Source organism: Cupressus sempervirens, chromosome 9 (genome assembly GCF_028749045.1).
Source record: "Cupressus sempervirens isolate cs-2001-9-10 chromosome 9, ASM2874904v1, whole genome shotgun sequence".
In the NCBI taxonomy this organism is placed as follows: domain Eukaryota; kingdom Viridiplantae; phylum Streptophyta; class Pinopsida; order Cupressales; family Cupressaceae; genus Cupressus; species Cupressus sempervirens.
This window is the reverse complement of record NC_143126.1, coordinates 459907623-459932663: the sequence shown is the minus strand read 5'-3', so window position 1 is coordinate 459932663 and position 25041 is coordinate 459907623. Positions and strand designations below refer to the sequence as shown.

The 25041-nt window shown below is 37.6% G+C and overlaps 1 protein-coding gene and 1 pseudogene across 1 annotated transcript in view; both read right to left on the bottom strand.

Annotated features, from left to right (window-relative positions):
• Positions 1-25041, bottom strand: part of LOC149539317 (Cobalamin biosynthesis CobW-like protein) — a 187245-nt gene that overhangs the window by 109777 nt on the left and 52427 nt on the right. The gene's annotated exons all lie outside the window — the stretch shown is intronic.
• Positions 1086-4311, bottom strand: LOC149539318 (cytochrome P450 CYP82D47 pseudogene; annotated as a pseudogene).

The window sequence follows — 25041 nt, the reverse complement described above, 5'->3', positions numbered from 1 at the left end:
GTCCTAACCGCTCTTCCTTGATTGCAAACTCCATAAGAAAGTTGATAGGGTGCCCTTACTATCTTCCCCTTAACTAGGACTACAATAGGGTGTTCTCCCCTGATTGCAGACTCCATAGGAAAGTGGTAGGGTTCCCTTACTATCTTCCCCTTAACTAGTACTGCAATAGGGTATCATAGTAGCTCTTCCTCAATTGTAGACCCCATAGGAAGGATAGATGCCTTTATAGTCTTTCCCTTAACTAGTACTACAATAAGGTGTCTTAACAGACCTCCCTTAATTGCAAACTCCATAGGAAAATTAAATGTGGTTTTTCTTTTAACTAGTACTACAATAAGGTGTCTTAACAGACCTCCCTTAATTGCAGACTCCATAGGAAAGTTAAATATGGCCTTTCACTTAACTAGTACTATAATAAGGTGTTTTAACAGACCTTCCTTAATTGCAGACTCCATAGGAAAGTTAAATGTGGTCTTTCCCTTAACTAGTACTACAATAAGGTGTCTTAACAGACCTCCCTTAATTGCAAACTCCATAGGAAAGCTATATACATTAGGGTTTCTATATAGTCTTTCCCTTAACTAGTACTACAATAAAGCATCTTATAGACCTTCCTTGATTGTAGACTCCATAGGAAAGCTACTTGAAATCCCTAAATCATTTCTCAAATAATCAATTTTACACCTTATGATTGCATTAATTAAGAAAACTTACAATTTCATATTTTTAACTATGGTTGAACTTCCTCGAAGCTCCATTGTAGCATTTCAAATGCCCTAATTTGTGCTCTCTTCTGCTGATTATCTAATTCCTAGCACCCCAGATGTGACTGGTAACTTAGATCATTACTCTCTGAGTTTGCCGCCTGGAGATGAATTTGTTGTTGTTGAACGCAACAAACCCTAATAAACCCCAAATCTCTGATCGTTACACGCCTGTGATGATCGAAAGGGCAGTGGCAATGGCTGGTCAGGCACTGTCAATGTGCTCCCCCTACAATGAAGTTTTGAAATAAGATTATTGCACCATTTTCCCTCCAACCAGGGATTCAAGTCAGCCCTCAAATTCTTCAGTAAGTAGACATGTCATGAGTAGAGATGGACGGATAGGCGAGGTTTGATAATGACCTCCAATGGAATTGATTTGGGCATTGTGAGACCAAACCCCTCTATCATGTCAATTTAAGTGCCTTCTGGAACAAGCCACTCAAAGCTTTGAAGAAGCCATCCCAATGTATGGCTCACCACTATCAAAGCCAATGCCATGCCTGGGCATATTCTCCTTCCTGAATCAAATGGAAACAGTTCAAAGTCCCGCCCTTTCACATCCATTTCTTTGCCGCTGTTGAGCAAACGTTCGGGGTCAAATTCCGTTGGCCGCTTCCACACAAAGGCATTCCGTTGAATTGCCCAAACATTCACCCACAGTTGAGTTCCTTCGGGAATATGGTATCCTCCTATAGTACAATCCTCGACGGATTCATGAGGAACCAAAAGAGGTGCCGTTGGATAAAGCCTCAGAGTTTCCTTTACAATTGCCTTCAAATATTTCAGCTTGGGCAGATCTGATTCCTCCATTAATCTGTCCCGACCGACATGTGTGTCGAGCTCTTGCTGGGCTTTGTGCAAAAAATGAGGGTGCTACATCAGAGCTGATAGTACCCACTCAATGGTTGAAGAAGATGTTTCAATACCTGCACCTATCAAGCTCAAGGCATTGGCTTTCACCACATCGTCCTTATTGTCAGACCGAATTTCCTCGTTGTCTATTGCGGAGATGAGAACGTCGATTAAATCTCGAGCATGGACCCCTTTCTTCTCTCGATGATCCTGCAACAGCTTCTTCATACACATATCTATTCTCTTCCTTAGATTCTTCATGGAAAAAACTATTCCTTGTGGATCGAGTCACTTGAGAAAAGGCAAGTAATCAGCGACATCAAACACTCCAAGTAACAAAATAACTTCTTCCAGCAACATCTTAAAGTTCTGCGCCTCTTGGAAATCTTCAGAACTGAGATCTGAGGAGATTCTTTGGCTAGCAACTATTCTCATCATGATATTATATGTGAAATCAAAGAGCGTGGATTTCATGTTCACTGGATTCATCTCTCTCCAAACTGATCTCGAACAGCGAACGGATGAGAGCGGAAATCTCCTTTGTGCGAACTTCCCTGAAGAATTCGATTCTGTTTGCTGTAAACAGCTGGACGTTGCAAATTTTCCTGATGTTTTGCCAGTATGAGCCATAAGGAGCCAAGCCCGAGTTTTTGAAATCATGCCCAATATACTTTCCAACTACCCTCCTTCGTGTAATTGAGATTAGCAATGGCAGCAAAGTTTGGAACGACCGTGGCTTTAAGATTGGACTTGGTTGTAACACCCCCTTCAGTTTCGTATGACACTACTGCCAATTCAATATTCTCCTTTCCATGGATTCCTAATGTCCTTTCTTCAAATTTTCTTCACAAGATGGCAGAATCGGTGCTCTGATACCACTTGTAATGAACCCATTTTGGGGGGTCATTCGTTTATGTGCGAATTTCCTTTATTTTGTATCTTTTTTAGATAAATTTAGAACACAATCAGAATTAAGCAATTTGAAATAAGGTAGTATTAAGAATGTTCAAAATATGCAGGACGTCTTCAATATGACTTAATATGCATGCTCTGAATATTGCCGGAAGTTGTGTCTAATATCACCATAATAATACACTTAAATGATGATGCTATCTCTAGCTGTAGACTTTATTACAGAGCAATCCTTACAAGATACGGTATATAAAAAGTTCTCCAAATCATTCGATGCATAAATTGTTGCTATGTGTCTTGGCTGAGATCCTTTTTGCATGTCGGGGGTGTCTATACCTGCTATTGATATTCTTTTTCCCCATGATTTTTTATTTTTTGAGAGTAAAGAAACAGGCAAATAGATTCAATATTATTAGAATATTTATTATTTAATTTATTCATTACTTATAATATTTAATAATTCAATAATGGTATTATCACTTAGAAAATATATCTTTACATTTGTATCACAATGATATAATATAATATTATTTTCATAATATACGTTATAAAATTATTATTGTTATTTGATATTATTTATAACTAATATATTTATTTGTTAATTATTATATGTTTCATAGATTATGTATATTATCTTTACATGTATATATTATATTAAATGTATTAAATGATCTTATATTTATCCATTATTATTATTTAACTCATAAAATCTTTTCTATAACTGGGGACATCACACGTCCCCCCACCGTCCCCAAATTAAGGTCCCTATGTCTCCTCATCCCAGAAACTTGTTCCCTCGTTCCGCTATCCCCCTATCCCCCAGGGTGGTGTAACTATGGACATTACAATCCTCTCTTCCCGACATTGCTTGCCCTCAAGCAATCCAGCAATCATAGCGAACTCCAACCTCCACCTAGATCCCAAATGAAGTAGTATGTGACACCCCTGTTAACATTGAACAAATTGCAATCCACTAATATCATCAAGACCAACAACATAACCTACAATATAGAACTCAAAACTTCTGCTAATGATGTAGGAGTTAGAATATCACCAGAAGAATCCCCCACAAGAAATATCTTCATCTTGGTCCCCGCCCATAGAATATAAACTAGACTAGAATCCTGATCAACAATCCCTTGAAGAGACGTAGCTACAGAAGAACCATATGCACTCATGCCAACTGTTTAACCATAGGTGTAGCCATGTCAAAATCTGTGGACACAAGAACATTACCAAATGCCACAACACAAAACTGAATCTTTACAAATGGTGAAAACTTAGCCTAACTCCACTTAGGTGAGTGATCAACGTTAACCTCAAACAACAGATTGTCATAAGACAATGTTGCATCCATGTCATCCGTAGGACTATCCATGAAGTGAACATCAACACTTTGTTGATCAATAGTATAACATGACTCTATCACTCAATCGCTCACCTTATAAACAATAAGAAGTGTACTATCATCAGAGCACACATATACAACCGCTTGCATACTGCTAAACTCCTCATTGGATGGCTCAACCGACACAGGAGTGGCTACTGATATGACAGTATCCTCACATGCTCCTGCTCCCACTATCGCTGCATCACCATCAAATACATGATCCAAGGAACTCATGCCAACAACTACATCATCTGACTTAACCTGACATAAATCCTCATCACATTCCAACTCAATTGTGCCCAACTCATGCAGTGTCTCATACGAAATGTCCCACAAATCTAAAGTCGCAAGTGTATCATCGCATTTTGCTCTTAGAAAAAGTGATATCATTCTCTACTCAAATCTCGGCCTTGACATCAGTTGGGTCATCTATTTGTGATTTTGATTTATCTCATTCATTAGCACATCCAATTGTTGCACAATACCCTGTATCTCAGAATCTCCCTCCATTGGTGAAGAAGTATGCCCTTTGCGGGTGTAATGAATACCAAACCTTCTGTCACCATCCATAATGTTGGACACCAAGTCCTCTACCTATGGGTCAAAAGAAAAGTGATGAGCACTCCTCACAGTGTAATGTCGATAAAAACCCCCAATCTCTGTCAAAGGCTCATCATCATCAAATTGGAAATCAGAAGATGGCTTCAATCTCTGACTCTAAACTATTGGTTGGACAAGATCCTGGGCAACCCTCTCAGCAAGCCCAACCACAAAATCCCTATTGGAAAGCCTTGTAGCCAAGGTCTCTACAAACTTCATCACCAATCATCGAATAGCACAAGAACCCTGAATGAGAGCACCCTCAAATATACTGTATGAAACCTCCTGCAAATCTGAGCTCTCAAGAAAATACTCTATGAATAACTCAGTACAGTAGAAATTATATGTGTAAGCATCAATCTGCTCCCCTACAATCCACAATTGATCTCTCTGAAATTGTGACAATGCCAACTGTCCAATGCTACCAACTGTATGAAAAGAAGAAATAGATTCACTTCCAATAGAAGGAAGCAAATCACTATGGGATCCCGTCTCCACTGATGCACTCACCTCCTCTGTACATACTACACTCATATCCTAGATGAATGTGTTCGCCACATCATCACGTCCCTCATCCTCAACCGTAGAAGCAAACTCACCACCAACCACAATATGTAACTGAACAGGGTTTGGGGCTAGTGTTGACTATACCCATTTTAACTCCACGGTAACCTCATCCAACTGTGACTGTGACTCCTAAAGAATCAAGTATACTGAAGAGAGTCCACCATCACTTAAAGCTCCCAGGTGAGCTTAACCACCTCCTCCTCTTTTCCTAACAATGTCTCATAGTAGGTGCTACCCCACTCCAAAAGGTAATCTCTGTCATCAACTAGCTAAGAGTAACTATGCTTCAAGATCCTAACAGCCTCTCGAAGCACATGAACCTCTGCTAAGGAAAGACTACTATCACCGTACTCATCTAGCACAAGAGCACCCCAACTAGATGTAGCTAGCATATGATTAATAACATCATAATGATCAAGAGATGAAGCAATGTCACTATCACTCACCTTCATCTGATAAGTCAAATGATGCCTTTGTAACCCCTAACTCCTATGCAAGCTCTGTGTCTCACTAACTGCACTGTGATAGGAAATTGAATCAGAACTGTCCACCACAAGATCAATCATACATCCGAGATACAACTACTATGTACCTCAAACAACTCCTCTGAAGAAATAGAAGCCCTCACAAAATCAATCTCCCCACATGTTTTAGCTTCCACCTCGATAGTAAGATCCTATAAACATCAATCCTAGGACTCATCCAAAATCTCCTCAATGTCATCACCCAATATCTGACAAGGGGTATCATACCCAATGCAACTCATAGCATCATCCAACAAATCATCAGAGGTATCCACATTGTCTGCATCCCCATCACCTAATAAAGCCTCAACTGTCATCACGTGACTCTGCACACATGACTCTATGCCAAGCTCTGAATCAATAACACTAGAGCATGAACCCACATCTACTGACTATACTGTAACACCGAAATACCGGCATCACAGTCGGGTGACTCCATACATGCATCAGTCTCACCTGAAGAAGCAACTACCTCCTACACTGGAGCAACACTCTAACAACTCGCATACAAATCTCCAATAATAATTCCCTCCTCAAGAGAGCTTGAAGTATCAATAGTAACAACTGCATCAACTGTCACTATACTAAATGCAACAACTTTGGGGGCCTCAACATGCTGAAGCTTAGTGCCGCTATCAACCCAGGGTACTAAGACATCTACTGATCTCTATGAAATGGGTCCATCATCAACACTACAAATAGGATTAGCAAGTGTCGTACTAAATACAAGTACATCTACATCATGGACACCTATCGCAGAAAACTAAAGCTCCCTTCCCTACAACCTCGATATCGACCTTCTAAAGACAAAAACTATATACTTTGTTGTCCTCTCAACTATCTCTAAATCTGACAAGCTCTTTGTCAACCTCTGTTGATGAAGCTTAAGTTTTTTCATACTCTCCTGCAAAGCATTCATTTTCATGCTAAATTCCTCATTACTCCACCGACTTCTAGAACTACCAATCCTCCTATGTTTGTCCATAGGAAGAAAAAAAAAAAAAAAACTAGTGTTGGTTACTCCGAATGCAACAACAAAACTAAAAATAAAATAACTTTCCTACCCCACAAGATGGTAGGAAACTAGGCTCTGAACAAAGCGCTTCACTTTATTTCTCACAAAGAAATACTCTTCCACCTCCAAAAGAATACAACTTAAAAACATTTATCAGCAAAATTTAAACCATTCAAACTAAGCATTTTGTAAAATGTTTCTAATGAAATCTCTTATTAGAATTTCTAATAAACAATTTCCAAAACCACATAGGCTGGCAAAATACACAGCTCTGATACCATTGTAAGGATCCCGCTTGGTTTGATCAAAGAATTCAAACTTGGACCAGCGGAATTTTGTCAAACGGTTTGTGTGCAGCCTAGTATGAAAGTTCTGATACCACTGTAAGGAACTTAACACGTATAGCAAGGGCAACTGCTGTTCTATTTCAAAATATATTTAAATTAATAACTGACTGATTTACCCAACTAATGCAATCCCACCATGATATAGAGAATTAACAATGTAACATGTACGGTAGAAGGTTCAGCATTCATAATGTGTTTCAGAAGTAAACAATAGATAATAGACTACCAGAATTTCTTTCATATGAAGGATGTTAGCGTAATATACTGAACGTCTACACAAATCAGAGAATGGACGTTTTCTTAATGCATACAAAACTAACAAAATGGAACCTAGATGATAATTGAGGAGGTGTCGCTGCCAGTACAACTCCAATTGGGTCTGCCCTTGTGTGAGTATGACTTCAAGTACACTCCACACCGATACCATTGCTACCCCTACGTTAACAGTTGGAGCCAACCCTGGTAATGAAAGTGTTTGGTCTACAATCTCCTCCCTTTCACTTACGGCAGTCAATACTGGTATTGTTGTGACCAGACTGAATGCCTGATGCCATGGCCAGTAACGCTCGTACAAGGGTGTCTTACATGTTGTGTGTTATCAGGCTGCTGAAGGTAGTTGTCGGCACTCCTTATGATGACTATGAATCCCCATAAGCTACTGTAGCCTTCTTCAACAATGCCACACCCTATTGTTAACTTAATACACCCAACTTATAATGCACTACCTGCTGAATGGAGTATCCATTCTCATAAATCAAATGCCATTCCTCCGAAACGTTTAACGCTACAATCTCCTTCAAGTTGCGACAATGACGGATAATATTCTATCGAGTTCCATGTCGTTGACGGTCAATCATATTGATACTAACACCCTTGTGATTTCCTTGCTGCTATATTATTCACGTCTGCCCTATACTAAGAATCAATTTATGTTGATGTCCATTAGTTTCAAAATGCACAATTGTTCCTATTTGCTAATAACTTACTTCTTGGAGAAAATTTCACGTAATGCAATTTCTTGTACTGCACTCCACTTATGAAATAAAGACTCCAAAGAAAGGTTGGGGTTACGTCCAACTTCTCCAATTATCCCAAGGGGTTTCGTCCTCGAGAGTAATCCAGTCACATTTAAGCAACCTTTTATATTTTGGATAATAACATATCTCATGGTGTCCATCCCAATATAGCTCCACGCTTTTATAACCTCGATACGAGGGAAGACACAAACAACTAGGCAATGTGGGATAAAAAGCCAATTTCGTCTTTTAGTCACTTAAGTTACTTTATAACTTTATAATAACATTAAAATATTTAAATAAATCACTTAAGTCATTTGAACTTTAATATCTCTTGAAATACTTGTCTGATAACCATGTCGTCTGAAATAGGAATCTCTCCTCATAATTCCCCATGTGACCAAATACACTTTCTAAAAGTAGAAAGGGTCCATCTCTATTACTCCTGACTTACTATACATAATAAGTATGGCAAATGGAGTCTAAATGATATCGAACAAAGGCCAAATCCATAAATCCTTGAATGTTGGAGATGAATCAATCCTTAGAAGACCCTCTAACCATACTCATTAGCCTATGAGAATCCAATACTAGGCTAATCCCTGAAATTCTAACACTGGCAACAAATGGGGACATTACATTCTTATGCAAATCATACTCTTGGAGTGCTTTTGCATGTTTCAAAAAGCATGCATTTGGAGTTTAGATGCAAATCACATTCTAAGAGGGGCATTACATGTTTTAAAATTTGTCAAAAACAAGCATGTAGTGCAAAATCGCACTCTTGGAAGGTCAATGCATGTTTTAAAGAGGCATTTAGATGTAGATTGCATTCTAGGAGACCCATTACATGTTTCAAATTACATGCATTTACATGTTTAAGTATTTCAAAATGCCTTTCTAGTGCAAAATCATGGTCTCTAGAAGCATTTAAATATAAACATGTAAATACGTTGAAAAACAAGTATATGCACAACTTAAATGATCAATTAAGCACGTGTCTAATTGATTTTTTTAGGAAATATTACTTAATTGGGTCAAAATAATATTTACACTATATAGTTTAATTACTATGTGCAAATACCATTTCAAAAAGTAATATTTAGCTTTGATACTTTAAATAAAACATAAAGTAACTTAAAAATAAATCAAACTATATAGTTAATAAAGTCACTTAAGTGAAAAATTTAAAAAGCAACTCAACATGAAAATATAACATGATTTTTTTAAATCATGCAATTGCATCTAGAGAGTCCACTTTTTGGGCACTTATTTGGTCACATCTTTTGATTGCCAAGTCCGATTAAGCCCTAAGATAGATCAAAACAAAAGAGAAAACGAAAGCAATAATTTGAAGAAAAACAAAAGAACAAAAGCAAACAAACACACTTCACAACAAGAAAAATGACGATGAAGGCTTCAAAAATCAAGCATAGGCTCGACAAACAGGAAAATTAAAAGGAGTTCACAAAAGCCTTCAATAAAAGAAATCATTATATCAATTGGGGTCAATTGGCTGATCAATGTCAGCCAATTAAATAATGAATTAAACTCAAAGAGAAAACAAAACTAAGTTGAAAAAAAAATTGTACTTTTACCTACGTTTTGTAATGACAAAATGTAGGACAACACAATCTTTTGCTAGTCTACCAAAACCAACAAGATGGGAAGAATGCTTTCATCCTCAACTAGAAAAGGGAGAAATTCTTGACCTCATTCCAGCCACATAGCATTATTATCTGATGTTCTCAACAATATTCAACATGTCAAATGAGAGCCCCAATCTCCCTTTTATAACTTTTTAGCTAAGTTGCCGATATAGATTCTAGTATGGATGTGGGTTTGAGATTTTGGTTTGAAATTCGTCCAAATGTTTTTGGGGGTTGGCTTCAGATTCGTTTTGGGTTCATTCATACTAAAAAAAATGTGTGTGTATATGCAACAACAAACAAGTTCATACACCACTTTGCTAATATAAAAGCAACATAGAAAAATAAACCACCATATCTATGTTTCAGTTCTATAGTATATTGGTTTCACTATTTAGCCATACATACAACATGATACACTTGCTTGGTCACATGCATTGGACATATTTCCATATCAAGGGGACTGTTTGAGAATGAAAGGAATCATGAAAAGATAAGTGCAGTTATCTGAATTTTTATTTTGTATGGGTTGGAGGATTTCTAGCCAAGCTAGATCAAAAGTTTAGATTCCACTTTTAAGCTCTAGATTCAAAGATACCATTGCTTTTTTAAAGAAATTCCTTTGTAATTGTCAATTTTCCTCTATAAGCAAGTTTTAATTTTCATTCAAAAATGTATAAATGGCATATATACCATCTTTTTTGGCCTTTTTAGTAGTCACTTTTAGGGTTGGGACGATCAAATAAACCAAATTAGGCAAAAAAATACTTAAAGCCCTGGTTCAGCCACTAGGTAGCAAATTCTTCAAAATTTGCTCTAAACTGCCCGAATTCCTCTCGCAAAATTTGTAGTGAATTTATGGCTCTGTAGGTGAATTTGGAGAGAATTTGAGAGGGACCAGACTTTGTGCGGAATTGAACCAGACTTTGAGGCTTGCTGGAAAGAATCCGGTAACTTAGCTTTTGAGAGCTATTTTAGGAAAAAGTGTTTTTCTTTTTGTTGTTTTTTATTTTCCATCATTTTTCAAAAGAGTATTTTTTGTTGCCTTTTGAAAAAGGTACTTTTTACTTTTTTAATGATTTTAGGAAGAGGGGATTTTGCATTTTCTTCCTTTTTCAAAAAAGAACTTTTTTATGTTGTGCTTTTTGCTTTTTGAAAAAGCGTTATTGCTATTTTTCCTAAAAACAATTCTCAAGACTTAGTGAATAAAATAAAATAAATCTCTTTTGATGACAATATTACTCGCCAAGTTTAAATGAAACTCATAGCACCGAACTAAAGAAAGAATTGAGACCAGGCCCAAGTGCTAAAAATAGTTGTACTTGAAACAATCTAAATTGAAACTGAAGATATTACATGCTGAAGCCTAAGACTAGCTCCCACAAATAGTGGTTACATAAATAGTAATTGCTAAAAATAGTAACTCATCCAAAAGTCTCAACTAATCAATCAAAGTCCAAATCAACACTTACTAAAAAAGGTTACCAAATTGGGAATGGGAACAGGTGCAAGTACGTGGGTACAAAATGCTGGTATGGCAAAAATGTTTGTAGGGGGTTGGGTACGTTTTTGGTACATTCATACAAATATATATGTATGTATTAATGTATGTATATATGTATGTGTGTATATGTATATATATATTTGTACATACAACTTTAAAATAGAGTTAAGTTTAGAATGTCATATACCTATTACAAATTTCAAATTTTGAAACATATCATTATAATTTAAATTAAGGTTTCTATATCAAAAAGATCAAACCAGAATCATCATTAGGGAAGAAAGCTCTCTGTGGTTGGAAGGATATATCAAGTCTTATGGTTACGATATTTCCTCTTCCTTGGATCTTAGTGACTTGGAACATATGAAATTCGTACTACCAAGGCCCTGCAAATTCAGCTGAATGAAAAAGTTGCATGCAAATAAGGATAGACAAAAAAGGGGCAGTGATGGGGAAGGCTTGGAGTCTGACAATTCCAAGTACGAGATTATTGTCATTCATCGTATCCAAACCTTTTCTATGAATCACCACTATATATAAGCTTTTTATTTGCAGACCTTCCATTTTCTTAAGCTTCATTTTCTGATATTATGGCAGGATGTTATTATACGGAGCTAGTAAAATTATGTATGACACTCTCTATAGTCAATTAAACTGGACAATATCCTATACTTGTGAGTTTATATTTTATATTCAGTATCCATCAACACTAAGGCTGGTCATATACAGTCTGGTTCTAAGCACTTGTAAATATTTTTAAAAGTACCAATAGACATTAATGCTGGTCTTATACGGTACTTCTATCATTTGTTGTAGTTTCTTCTAGATTGAGTTTAGATCTTTCCATGGTTCTTTTATGTATTAAGATCTTTCTTCTGTCTCCGGTCTTTTCTTTGTTTCCTCTTATGATTGGTTCCTTCTCGCTTCCTTATCTATATGTTTGGCTTTTTTGCTCTTTCTTGCATATAAATGACTCTTAAACTTATATCAGATTGTGATAATTCTGACCTAAATATATCAGACTGTAATAATACTGATCTGAGGTTTGGTTTTGCAGGTAATAATAAGTCTGAAATATCCCAAACCAGATATTTACTCGGTTTCCTTTTCAGAATAACAGTTAGATCATAAACTTTCTAGGAAAAGGATGAAAAGACCGATCAGCTCCGTATAGTTCAGGAAGAGATTCAGCAAGATGGATATAATGACCAAAATTGGCTGGAGGAAAGGTCTATTCTCTTTGACCTCCACAACATCATCTCCAGGGAAGAACATTTTTGGAAACAAAGATCAAGAGTTAATTGGCTTAAAGAAGGGGACCAGAACACCAAGTTCTTCCATTTATCCACCCTTAAACATCGGGCCAATAACAGGATTTCTAGCATCAAGAAAGGACAGACTTTGCTATCTAAGGATGATGAGATAGCGGATGAAGCCGTGTAGTTCTTCTCTTCCCTTCTCACTAAGGATCCTTCTCTTTCGGTGCCTAATCAAGACGAATTTTTTTCTGTTATTCCTTCACTGCTGCAAGCCCACCACAACTCTATGTTGAAAGCTATCCCATCCCCGGAGGAAATTTTTCAAGCTCTCAATTCCCTTCCGGGTGATAAGGCCCCTGGCCCGGATGGTTTCCCGACTTTCTTTTTCTAGGTCTATTGGGAGGTGGTCAAAGGGGACATTGTGAAGGCTATGCAAAAATTCTTCGGGGCCAGAAACGTTTTGAAAGAACTCAATGCCACTTTTCTGGTCCTCATACCGAAAATCCCGGGGGCAGATTCGATGGATAAGTTCAGGCCCATCAGTCTTTGCAACTCTTTCTACAAAATCATTTCCAAAGTCCTAACCACCAGGCTCCTCAGTGTTCTTCACCTGATTATCTCCCCTCAGCAAACTGGTTTTGTCCCAAGGAGACAAATTCTAGACTCTATTATCACGGTGCATGAGGTGATTCACTCTCTTCAAGCTGGTAAGAAGGTTTTCTACTCAAGCTGGATATGTCTAAAGCTTATGACAAGGTGGATTGGAATTTCTTGATGGCTGTCCTCCACACTTTTGGTTTTGATTCCCAGGTTTGTAAACTTATCCTTCAGCTTGTCTCTTCCCATTCTTTGTCTGTTCTGGTTAATGGTTGCCCCTCAAATTTCTTTTTCCCTTCGAGACGACTGAGATAGGGTGATCCCCTATCCCCTGTTCTCTTCATCATTTTGGCTAAATGTTTGGGAAGGCTAATTATGATAAAAAGACAGGACCAGAGTCTACAAGGTCTCAAGCCTTCGTCTGGTCATTTTTCTTTCACCCACTAGCAATTTGTGGATGATACTATTATGGGGGGAGATGCTTCGGTCCAAGAGGCCAAAGTGTTTAAGGGTTTGTTGAATACTTACACTAGGGGTTCTAGCCAGGCTATTAACTAGGATAAGAGCTCGGTCTACTTCATCAATACACCATTGGAGAGAAAGAGGAAAATTGCTCGTATCCTGGGAAGTGGTATTGGGACCCTTCCAGCAAGTTATCTTGGTATGCCTTTGGGGTCCAAACCCCCGAAATCTTTTTTGAACAGCATCATTGATAGATTCAACAAGAAATTAGCTGGCTGGAAAGGTGCTACCCTCAGCCAAGCAAGCAAATGCACTTTGGTGAAATCAATATTCCAAAATCTCCCTACTTATGCCTTAAGTCTCTTTGGGATACCCGCTAAGCAAGCTGACAAAATGGAGAAGATTCAGAGGAACTTTCTCTGGATAGGGGTTGAAGAGCATAAGAGATATCATCTTGTTGCTTGGGACCATGTTTGCCTCCCCAAATGTTATGGGGGTCTTGGTATTAGAAAAATCAGACACCTCAATAATGCCCTTTTAGCAAAACAGATCTAGCGCATTTTTCAGAGCACCGGAGAATGGAGGGAAATCATGATTGAGAAATACCTGCGAAGGTAGTTTCTCAACTTTTTGCTTAATGAGACTAAGATTCCTCAAGGATCTTACATATGGAATGGGATCCTAAAGGCAAAATTCCTGGCTAAGTCCAAGGCTAAATGGAAAGTCAGCAAAGGGGAAAATATCTTATTTTGGTAGGACAATTGGACGAGCCAAGGACCTCTTATTGATCACCCTAACTATGGAAGATGGGCAAAGCCATGCATAAGAAGATATGGTCTGAAAGTTAGTGATTATAGAACTGGTCATGGATGGCAAGACTTGTCTATGATATCCCCGGACCTTAATTCTTTGATGATTAGCCTGAATGCTATAATCATTAATAACAAGAGGGATGAAGTCATTTTGGGAGATAACTCGAATGGGCAATATCTGTCGCCTCTGGGTATTTCTCATTGTGGGACAGAATGGAGAAACCCATCTAGGCTAAGGCCTGGACTCCTAGCCTTACCCCAAAAATTAACATCTTCTTCTGGCTTCTGCTCCAAGACAAAATCCTTACTTTGGATAATTTAGCAAAGAGAGGTCAAATTATCCCCAACAGGTGCAGTTTATGTAGGCACAACTTGGAGACGATCAATCACTTATTTATTCATTGCCCCTATTCTCCAAGGTTTGGAACCTTCTGACCAAGGACTTTGGGGTCAACTGGTGTCCCTCGGCTAACATCCAAGAATTCTTCAGCCAATGGAAGAGCTCACACTTTGGTATGATAACCCAATTAATTTGCTCCTAGTTCCTTCCACATTTCTGTTGGGGAATTTGGAAAGAACGGAATAACCAAATTTTCAGAGACAGGGAATCCCCTGAGTTTGTTATTGCTAAGAAAATTGAAGGATTAATGAAGGAGAACTCCGCCATCACTAAGGAAGGAAACATTGAAGGTGGGAATAGCAGAGAAAGGAAAAAGGACAGGGACAGGAAAAGACAGGAGGCCAGGTGGTTTTTCCCCCCTGAAAATTGGAACAAAGCCAATTTTGACGAGCCTGCCAAAGGGAGCCCTGGCCCTACTAGCAGTGGAGGCATCATCATAAACAACTTTGGAGGAGGTGTTGCGGCTTTTTCCTACCGTCTTGAACATCAGACGAATCATTTCGCAGAAGCCAGTGCAGCTAGTCACATTGTTAAACTGGCCCTGGCTTCTAGGATTGAGAACCTCTAGCTGGAGGGGGACTCTTTAAATATCATAAATTGTCTAAATGGTCACTCTGTGCCTTCTTGGACCATAGCGAATGTGATAGAGGAGTTAAAGTCCGACCTGGGTAAATTTAACAAGACCCATATCAGCCACGTGTACAGGGAGGCCAATTCAGCTGCCGACTAGTTCGCAAATGAAGCGGTCGCCAAAAATTCAGCGATGACGTGGCATGTCGGCGATAACTTTCTGGTGGTAGTGAATGATTTAATTGTACTGGACCGCATCTAGGGAAGTATTAAAACAATCCAAAATTAATAATGGGAAGATTTGACAGATTGCACGTTCAGATTGGGAGTTAATGAAAATCATGCGAAGCTCTTTTCAAACCATAATAGCATGTACGTACGGCATGCTTTATGGGTTGTCTTGTATACAACCATTAAAATTGATAAATGCAAAAACGTCTTCAAGTTTTGCATTTTGCAGGCGGCCGAAGTTTGTAAGAGAACTGTGAGCAGGTGGGGGCTTATTGAACCTGAGGAAACCATGGTAGGGGAGAGAAGTAGGAGGGAGTCGTCGAGGGAGGCGGATAACTGGAAGAAGAAACCGAAGGTTTGGCATAAGTTGGAAAAGGGCGGTATTACAAGATTCCTAGAGAAGCTCCATGGATTTGATGTGGAGATCACCAAGATAATGGTGGATTCCTGGAAAAATGGGAGAGTTAAAATTGATGGGGTCACCTACCATGTCAATGCGGAATTAATAGCGCCCAGGTTACGGAGATCCCTCTGGAAGGGATTAATTTCTTCAGAGATAAGAAATTGTCGACTAATGCTATCAAAGATTTTGTGAAGGATGAAGATGAGAGGAAGAAACTCGTCAAGGCGGAGACGCATTACAAGATGAAGTCAATTAAAAAGCTTTGGAGGTATGTCTTAAGGGTTATCATTGAATATATATATCTGGATCCTAGATTTGATAGGATCAGAACGCATCATTTCGTTCTGCTTAATCACTTCAGGCATGGAATCAAAATCTCTTTTCCTCTTTATCTTTTTACCTCCACGAGCAAGGGTATCAAGGGTTTTAAGAGGAAACCTACTGCTAACCCAGCCCTTCACGAGGGATTACTCCTCCTGGTCTATGAGTATCTGAAGACTCAAACTAGGGAAAAATTCCTCAGTGATACTAGGTGTGCATCTGAGGAAATTGGGAGTTCAGATTCAAAGGATGTGCATAGCATAAAATCGAACGAAGAGGATAATACTTCCTCTAAAGGTAAAACCCCTAAGGAAGAAAGGAAAGTCACTCCTATCAGCATTCCCTGCAGAAAGAGCCCCAAAGGCTTAACCCCCAATCTCCCTAAGTCTGAGCTTCACGAGGAGGAGGATAATGATGAAGAAGAGGATACAGAATCGAAGGAAGAGAAGAAGGGGGAGGATGATGAGAAGGAGGAGGAGAAGGGGAGGGAAAGTGAAGATGAGGAGGAGGATTTAGCTGACATGTCGAGGAATCCCAAGAAAAGGAAAGCAGATGAGGCTTTGCTGTTGGAAGAAACCAATGACCAGATTCCTAAGACTCTAGGCTCTGGCCCTTCTATTTCTCCGTCTAAGGGGAAGATAGAAAATCTAGTGAAAGAGAGTGGGGAGGTGATAACGAAAAACAGGAGGAGGTCTTGGAGGAATTTTAACACGAAAACTGCGAAATTGGGGATAGTCAGGGAGTCGATGAATATCCAAGTAATGGAAGACAACGATGGCAAAGCCCACTTTGATGAGCTCATTGACCCTGCTCTAGTCATTATCTTAGACAATGCGAGGGAAATTGGGCTTAATCTTTTGAACTACGCAAAGAACAGCATGATAGACAATTTTCGGTCCATCAATGGTTGTTCCATGAAATTGAACACCTTAAGGGGAAAAGAAGCCAAGAAGGAAGCTAGAGAATCAGTAGCAACCAAGGGTACAATGAAGAGAAAAGAAGTCAGGATGGAAGCCAACGGCACTGCAACGTCCAGGGACACAATGCTGACCAAGAGGACAGAATCTTTAAGGTTGAACAAAAAGTCCAAAGGATGGAGTTCTCCCATCAGAACTTGGCTAATCAAGTGATGGCTACATTGAACACCCTGAATGAGAATATTAATAGTCTAGGTGAATCACTGATGAGTGTTGGATTTGGCGAGAAAAGATGAAGAAGGCCAGGTTGGACATTGGGCAAGCTAAGGATGATTTGAAAGAAACCAGGGATCCGGCGGATGCTCAGAACCAGGACCAAGAGGACACGGGCAACCGGAAGACCAATGAAGCTGTAGAAACCCTGCAGGTTCTTGATAGGGAGAACTAATAGTTAGTGCTTTCTTTTTGTCTCGTCTTTTTCTAGTGTAGTTGGTTTTTTGTATCCTAGCCACGGACCTATCGTTTGGGTTTGGCTTTTGATAAGCAGATGCATTGTAGCTGGACTTTATTTAATATTTCTATTTCAGATATGTTGTAAAAACTTTTGGGTTTCAAGATCCTTGTAAAACCTGTTTTACTTAATCAAAAACATTTAGATCATAAACATATGAAATCATATAATAAATAAACCAACAATGTAAACCATAAGAAATAACCCAATTGATATTTATCTAGTTGTTTCCTCAAACTAATATTCAGCACTTGAATATAGGCAGATATATTATAAATACAATAGAAAAATAGTAGATTTACCAATAGATATTAACCCATTCTTTGATAATAATATTCAGGATTCAGGCATATGAAAATGCTTTACAATCAACAGTATTGTTGGGTGGATATTTTGCAACCGACAGTTTTGGGTAAAAATCCAATCACAAAATACGATGACCAGCCACAGCGTGTGAAACAGAGTCTCTCCTACCTTAACGGAAAGGCTCCCCCTTCTCACCGTTCCTTGGATCAACCCAAGGTAAGCAAGAAGTCGAGAGATTTTATAAAATGAGTGTTACCAATATCCTTTCTTCTTAACTTTCAAGAAAGAATCCACTTACTCGTGGAGCGAGTAGTGACAGGTTGAATCTCTAACTACACTCCTATCAAGAGCTGGAAACAGTGATACCGATAAACCTTCACTAACTTGAAGGCTAGCTGAAAATGTACTGGTTTGGCTCTAAGTCCAGTCGTACTTCTATATGGAAAAACTTTACAATTAGGGCACAAAGACTCCTAAAAGTAAAAATAACATAACTATTTTGCGAATTAAGAAAGAAGTATAAGCTACAGACAAAGTTTCTAGCTATACACTTCCACAATTGCTCTCGGTCAAAGTTTTGGCTTCAATTGATTCTTAAATCTTTTCTATTCAATTCATGAGATACAACTACCAATAACACAAAATAACATGAATCAAAGACAACTTGGATGAATTATAGACAAAGCTTACAATTCACACAAATAACAATCTCACTTGATCAAAGTTAAGTCTCAAATGCTCTTTTGTATTCACTTTCTCTCAAAATAGTGCTTCCACAAACAAAGTTCTGCTGGCACAATTTCTCCAGAGCTCTCTTGCATAAAGATAATGATGATTTTACAATGAAGGGGTACTCCTTTATATAGGCACGGGAGTTGAGAAAAAGGTGGAGGAAAAAGTGAGAGCAACTCAACCAACTTTGACCTAGTCTAACTATAGAAGAAACTAAAGGGTTACATGCAACTCGCATTACATCCTTTCACATACATTTAACTCACATTATATGTAATTATGCCTTTTCATGTAATGCATTCTTTACAACTAAAGACATGAAAGAAGAAGAAGGAAGACAGAAAAGAATTGAAACAATCCTAAGGATTGTTATGAAGGGCCTTGTACTTGGCAATGCTATCTCGGATGATAACAAGATTGGGTGTTCTTGTACTTTGTACCGCTGCATTCACCTTGATAACCATGGTCTTGCGTCTTTTGATAACCTTTGACTTTGATGAATTGTCTGCTGTCATGTGGAAACTTAATGTGATCAAACTTTTCTTGCTCAAGTGGTCGTGATTCTCCTTTGTAGATCAGCACAAATTGGATTCTCTGACACTTTGAAAACCTTCTTAATGATATCTGGATGTAAACTCGGAACAACTTTCCATCAGCACCTTTGCCTTCTTTTTTTTGACATAAAGTGCTTGGCACATTGGAATGTATGCAAATGGAGATTGCTGATTTCCAAGATGTGACCTAGGGTCTTCAAGACGTTATTGCATGAAAAATGATTACATGTAAGTGCAACATGTAACAAGGGATGGAAGAATGAGATGGAATGCAAAGGCGGATGGTGAACGAGCTTTTACATGTAAGTGTGGGTGATGGGATGAGGTACAAAGCATGGAAAGATTCAGAAACATATATTTGCTCATAAAGGCGTGAATTCATATGGAGGGATGGAAAAGGAATTCGAAGTGAAATAATGAGTTTTATAGTCACTTTTGGTGAAAAGGATAAGTCAAAGTACATGGGGGAGTGAAAATGACATCTTTTTAACTTTTTAAAAATGTGACTTTTAATCAAAATCGAACTTTTTGGATACAATTACACGTAAGACATTTCATGTAATCGTGTCGTGCGAATGGAAGCAAAAAATGAGATGGGTGAAAATGGAAGTGGAAAATGGGATTACATGCATGTGCAGATTGCGGATGGAATGAAAAATATGTAATCACAATTCGTTGAGTGAGAGATGAAATGTTGTGACATGATACAAAATGTGGAATATGACGATACTTTCGCATGTAATGAAGCAAAAACAAGTTCTTGGGAAAGAACTTGCAATTTCTCCAAGTGGAAAAAACCGGCAAGCAAGCACAATACACAAAACGCAAACGAAACAACGTAACTTCAAAAATAACTGAAACATGCCAAGATGCAATGCACTTCAAAGCTCAAATTTGAAATTGGGACTTGGGAAAGAACCAAAAACATGAAAATGAATAAGAACTTAATATTTAAAGGAAAAATACACTTTCCATGGCAAAGATTTTCACAAATGGCAACCATCTAGTAATTTCATGCATAAAATCAGCAAGATAAGCATGAATTAAATTGCAAGGAAGCAGAAGTCTACTTACATTAAAATTAAGTGCCAAATATGAAGGGAAAAGATGCTCCAATGTTTGAAAAAATCTTCAAAAATGATAAGACCTTTTCCAACTTTGCAAATCCGAATGGGAGAGGGCAGCAAACAAGGAAAAATTGTTGGAAGATGCCAAAACGTGCACTAAAAACTCTCCATATTCCAACGTTTTTTAAGATTTAAGCTTGCAACACGTTTTTGGTAAAAAAACGTTTTTCTTCATGTTGAAAGATCAAAAAAATTTGATCATTAAACTTCAAAACGTGAACTCCAATGCCATGTAATCTCCAAAGGATGCCAAAACGATTTGGTTGGGAGGGAAAATATGCACTAAAAATGGATTTTTTTTACATATTTCTCCAAAAACGTGATCCATCATGAAAGTTTCAAAAACGTTTTTGAGGCAAATGAATCCATTTTAGAAGAAAGGAAACTCGTTGCCATGCAAAAACGTTTCAATTGGAACAAATCCTATGCAAATCCATTGAGTAAAACTCAAGTTATGAGCAAAAATGAAGGAATTTGGAGCTTTTCTTCAAAAACGTGTCCTAGGATTGATCTCCAAAAACAATTTCCAGCATGCTAAATACATGCTTGATGCAAAGAAAATCATTGCCAAGGAAAAATGTCTTGAATAGAGAAGATTTCATTCAATTTCACCAAGAAAATCTCAAGTTATGGGCAAAATCGGGTTCTTGGAAGCCAAATGCATGCTTTCTTCTCAAAATTGGACATTTTGGGATGCATAGCATATTTTAAAACATGTTTTCCATCCAAATTGGACCTTTTTAGGTGTAATGCATGTTTTAAAATATGCATCAAGTGAAAACATGACCTTTTTGGGTGCAATCCATATTTTAAAATGTGTTTCCAAGTGAAAATCAGACCTTTTGGAGGGGGATGCATATTTTAAAATGCATCTCACTTTTTAGATGCATAAGCATGAAAACTTCACTTTTCATGTCATAGCATCAAAAAGGTCCACTTATGGTGAACTTTTGATATAATGATATCAAAAATGTCCACCAAAGTAGACTTTATATGCAATGTCATGTACAAAGTCCACTTTTGATGGATTTTACATGTAATTGCACATAAAATGTCCACTTAAGAAGCCTTTAAGTCATTTAATTCACTTAAAATTATAAAAATGTTACAAAATGGGCCAAAAACAATATTTATTTATTATATTATGAAATATAATACACAAACATTATTTTAAAGTAACATTTAAATAAGTTTTTTATTTTTAAAACCAAAAATTTAAAATGAAACTATATAGTTATAAAGTTACTCTAAGTGAAAAATTAAAAAGTAACTCAACTTAAAATTATAGCATAAAATGCACTATAGTCACTTTAAGTTATAAATTTAAAGTAAAAGTAACTTAAAAACATAACAAAAAGTGAGTATAATGTTATATTTTTCAAAAAGTGAATGTCAAATTGAAAATATATCATATTTTTAATTCATATTGTTGCACCTAAAATGTCCACTTTTGAGGCACTAAAATGGATATAACTTTTGACGGACAACTCCAATTGGCCTCTAGGTTAGACCGAATCGAAGGAAAAAATGAAAGGCATGACATGAGTAAAACCAAACGACTAAAAACAAGCAAACGCAAACTCAAAAGCAAAGAATGGATTATGAAGGCTTCAAAAATCAAGAAAAGGCTCGACAGAAAGCAAAATGGAAAAGACTTGACGAACGCCTTCAGTAAAACAATTTGATATTTGAATTGAAATGGATCAATCGATTCACATTAAACAATTAAATATCAAATTCAAGCTTAGAGAAACGCGAAACTAGCTTGGAAAAGTTTCGTGTTACCAACATTTTGTGATGACAAAATGCAGGACAAAAAGTATAAAACTAGTAAAACTCTCATAAAATTCCTCAAAAACACGTTATTCCATTATACAACAGCAATACAATAACCATCATTCAGAATCCAATCTTAAACACAAATTTACAATCGGATTGAAACCCTAAGAGAAGAACCTATATGCCCATAGGAGACACCTGAAATGGCGTCTCCACGGACAATGGGTTTGCGTCCACTACCTGTCGGCACGAGGGGCTACGTCCTCACACTAGCAGAAAGCTGAAGCTTTCTGAATACTCTCCCAAGAGAGAAACTGAAATCTGAATAATAAATCAAGCATGCCAAATGAATGAGTCTCATCTCCTTTTAACTTCACAGTTGTGACTCTTCGACTCCCTTTCTGACCTTTCGTCTTATCTCTCTTTTTTCTTTTTGCTCACTTTATAATATTAAATTGACCTTTTATAATTTGAGGCCATGCTCTCCAAATATGTCTTTTAACTTTTCTAATGTCCCAAAAAAGGGACTTTACAAATCTCCCTTCCTTGAAATTGCTTGTCCTCAAGCAATCAATACCAAGATCCCATACAAATTTGCAAGTAGCCCTGCAACCCAAACTGAAAATAAATTAGGCCATACTGTGAAGCAAGGTGCCACTCTACAATCCATCTGTCAACCAAATCGTTGGATCCCATATAAATCTATAAAATATCACTATACCCGTAGACTATACAACTGTGACTATCCTCGCATCCAGTCTCAAACTAAGAAGAACTATAACCAACTCCTGAATAAGCCATAGATGCATTCTGTCAACACTCGGATCCCAAACCCTGTTGTCATAACTAGCCGATATGATAAGGTAGAAATGCATCAATGAACTATGCATAACCCAATAGATGGTGACAACCCGACCTAAATAGATGATGTAAGAAATGAGATGCTCAAAAGCTGAAACTAACATCACAAGCACATCAAATACCATAATGTCGTCATCAATCTGGAGAACCTCCAGGTACATAGGTATTATGAATAAGAATGAAGCTGAAGAACCGTTCCTTGTGATTGAAAAATAACTCTCATCAATACTACACAAAAATCTATCCAATGGCTGATGTATGCAATCCAACCAACTCCTGCCTAGTGTGAATTCGGGAACCCTATTTGGACTGATCCAATGACGAGTAACTGTAGTCAAATCACCACTCCCATCTTGTGACCCAAATTCATTGCTAGGAACTGTACCAGTATCAAATATTCTAAAATCAAAACCATCCTCTTCATGGCAATTAAAGGGAGTTCCCTCATTTATCCGAAAAAGGGAATTATCAGAAGTCCAATCAGCATCTACTTGAAACAAAGGGTTGTCTACAAGCTGAATGTAATCTGAAATTTTGGTGCTAGATCATTTGGGGCAGCTATCCAAGTCATATGTCTATTGAATGCTATCAAGTTCGTCTATTACTTCTTGGAAAAACTCTTGTCTCTCTTTACCCTCATGTTTCTGGGAATGATGCATGATCCTAATCTGATTTTCTGCTTCCTGAAGAGAACTGAGCTTCACCTAAAGCCTCATGAGTATACTTAAGCTCTTTATTGAGCTCCATGATCTCAGTCCTCCTTTTATTTGATTGATCAATACGTATTTCAGTAGCCTTACGAAAATAGTCCCTACTGGACAGCAAACATATATAATCTGATTTCATAGTTTCAAGAGCTGTTTTGACCACTTGCAAATCAGCAACAGGCCAATCTGCTTCCACTTCCCTTTGAACTTTCCTATAGAGATCCTTACCCATCTTGTGAGTGCTATCATGACGTACCAAAGATGCCACAACCATGTCCTCATTAACCTTCAGCTGGTTCTTTAAGTTATGCATTTCATTGTTGTCATGTCGAAGCAGATCATCATCTTGTTGTGCCATCTTGGATTGTTCCTCTGAATTAATGTCATGAGCATAAGAGATATGTGGTTCATCACACCTCTCAAAAACATAGACCTTCTCTACCTCGTTCTCTTGATTTGTATGCAAAGACCAAAATGTTGCCAGGTTATCATTTGTATCTAAAGGCTCATCATACAAAGACTTCAAACTGTTGTTACTCGTGTCCAACCGGCCTCATCAACCTTCTTGTCAAGGTTAACCTTCAATTCACCAACGTAGAAACTTGCACCTCTTCTATGCGATCACGAGAAGGATGTAAATCAATAGTAATTGATTGCTCTTTTTCTTTTTAAACCCTCTATTTGATGATTGTGGTCTGCCGAAAATTCTTCATACACACCTTTGTGTTGGTCTTTTGCAAGGAGATCCTGAACCAATTCCAAATACTTTCTTTTTGCCACATCAATCTTATTTTGCTACTCTAGATGAAAATCCATGTAATCACTGAATGATAAATCATTCTGAATTTGGGTAGGAAGTTCTTTATACTCTCCATAAATGCTGAGTATTTCTACTCTTATATCAGATACGGAATTCTAGGCTAACTACTCTTGTGGCTTCATAATACCATTCCTAATTTTATCCAAATCTTTTCTCATTGTTGAATGTTGTTATCCTGTTACTACAAGTTTGACAAACAGCTATATTATGCCCCAAAATTGCCTTTCTCAAATAGTCAAACTATCTTGATTTCATTATTGATTGACAATATCAATAGGATTTGGTATTCCTCAAGTTGACTTCGCATCAGACATACACAAAAATCTTGAAAATTGATAATAAAATATTCTCTTTCCTTTCAGTTAGAGCTACGTATTTCCCAATATTTCCTGATGCACTATTTTCAAAAAGTAGTTTGAATCCAATTGACCAAACACATACCTCTCCGTTTCTGCACCCAACTTTGCTAGTATCCAACAACTCAACCAAATTTTATTCTCTGTATTTGCACTTGGATTGTAACCGATTT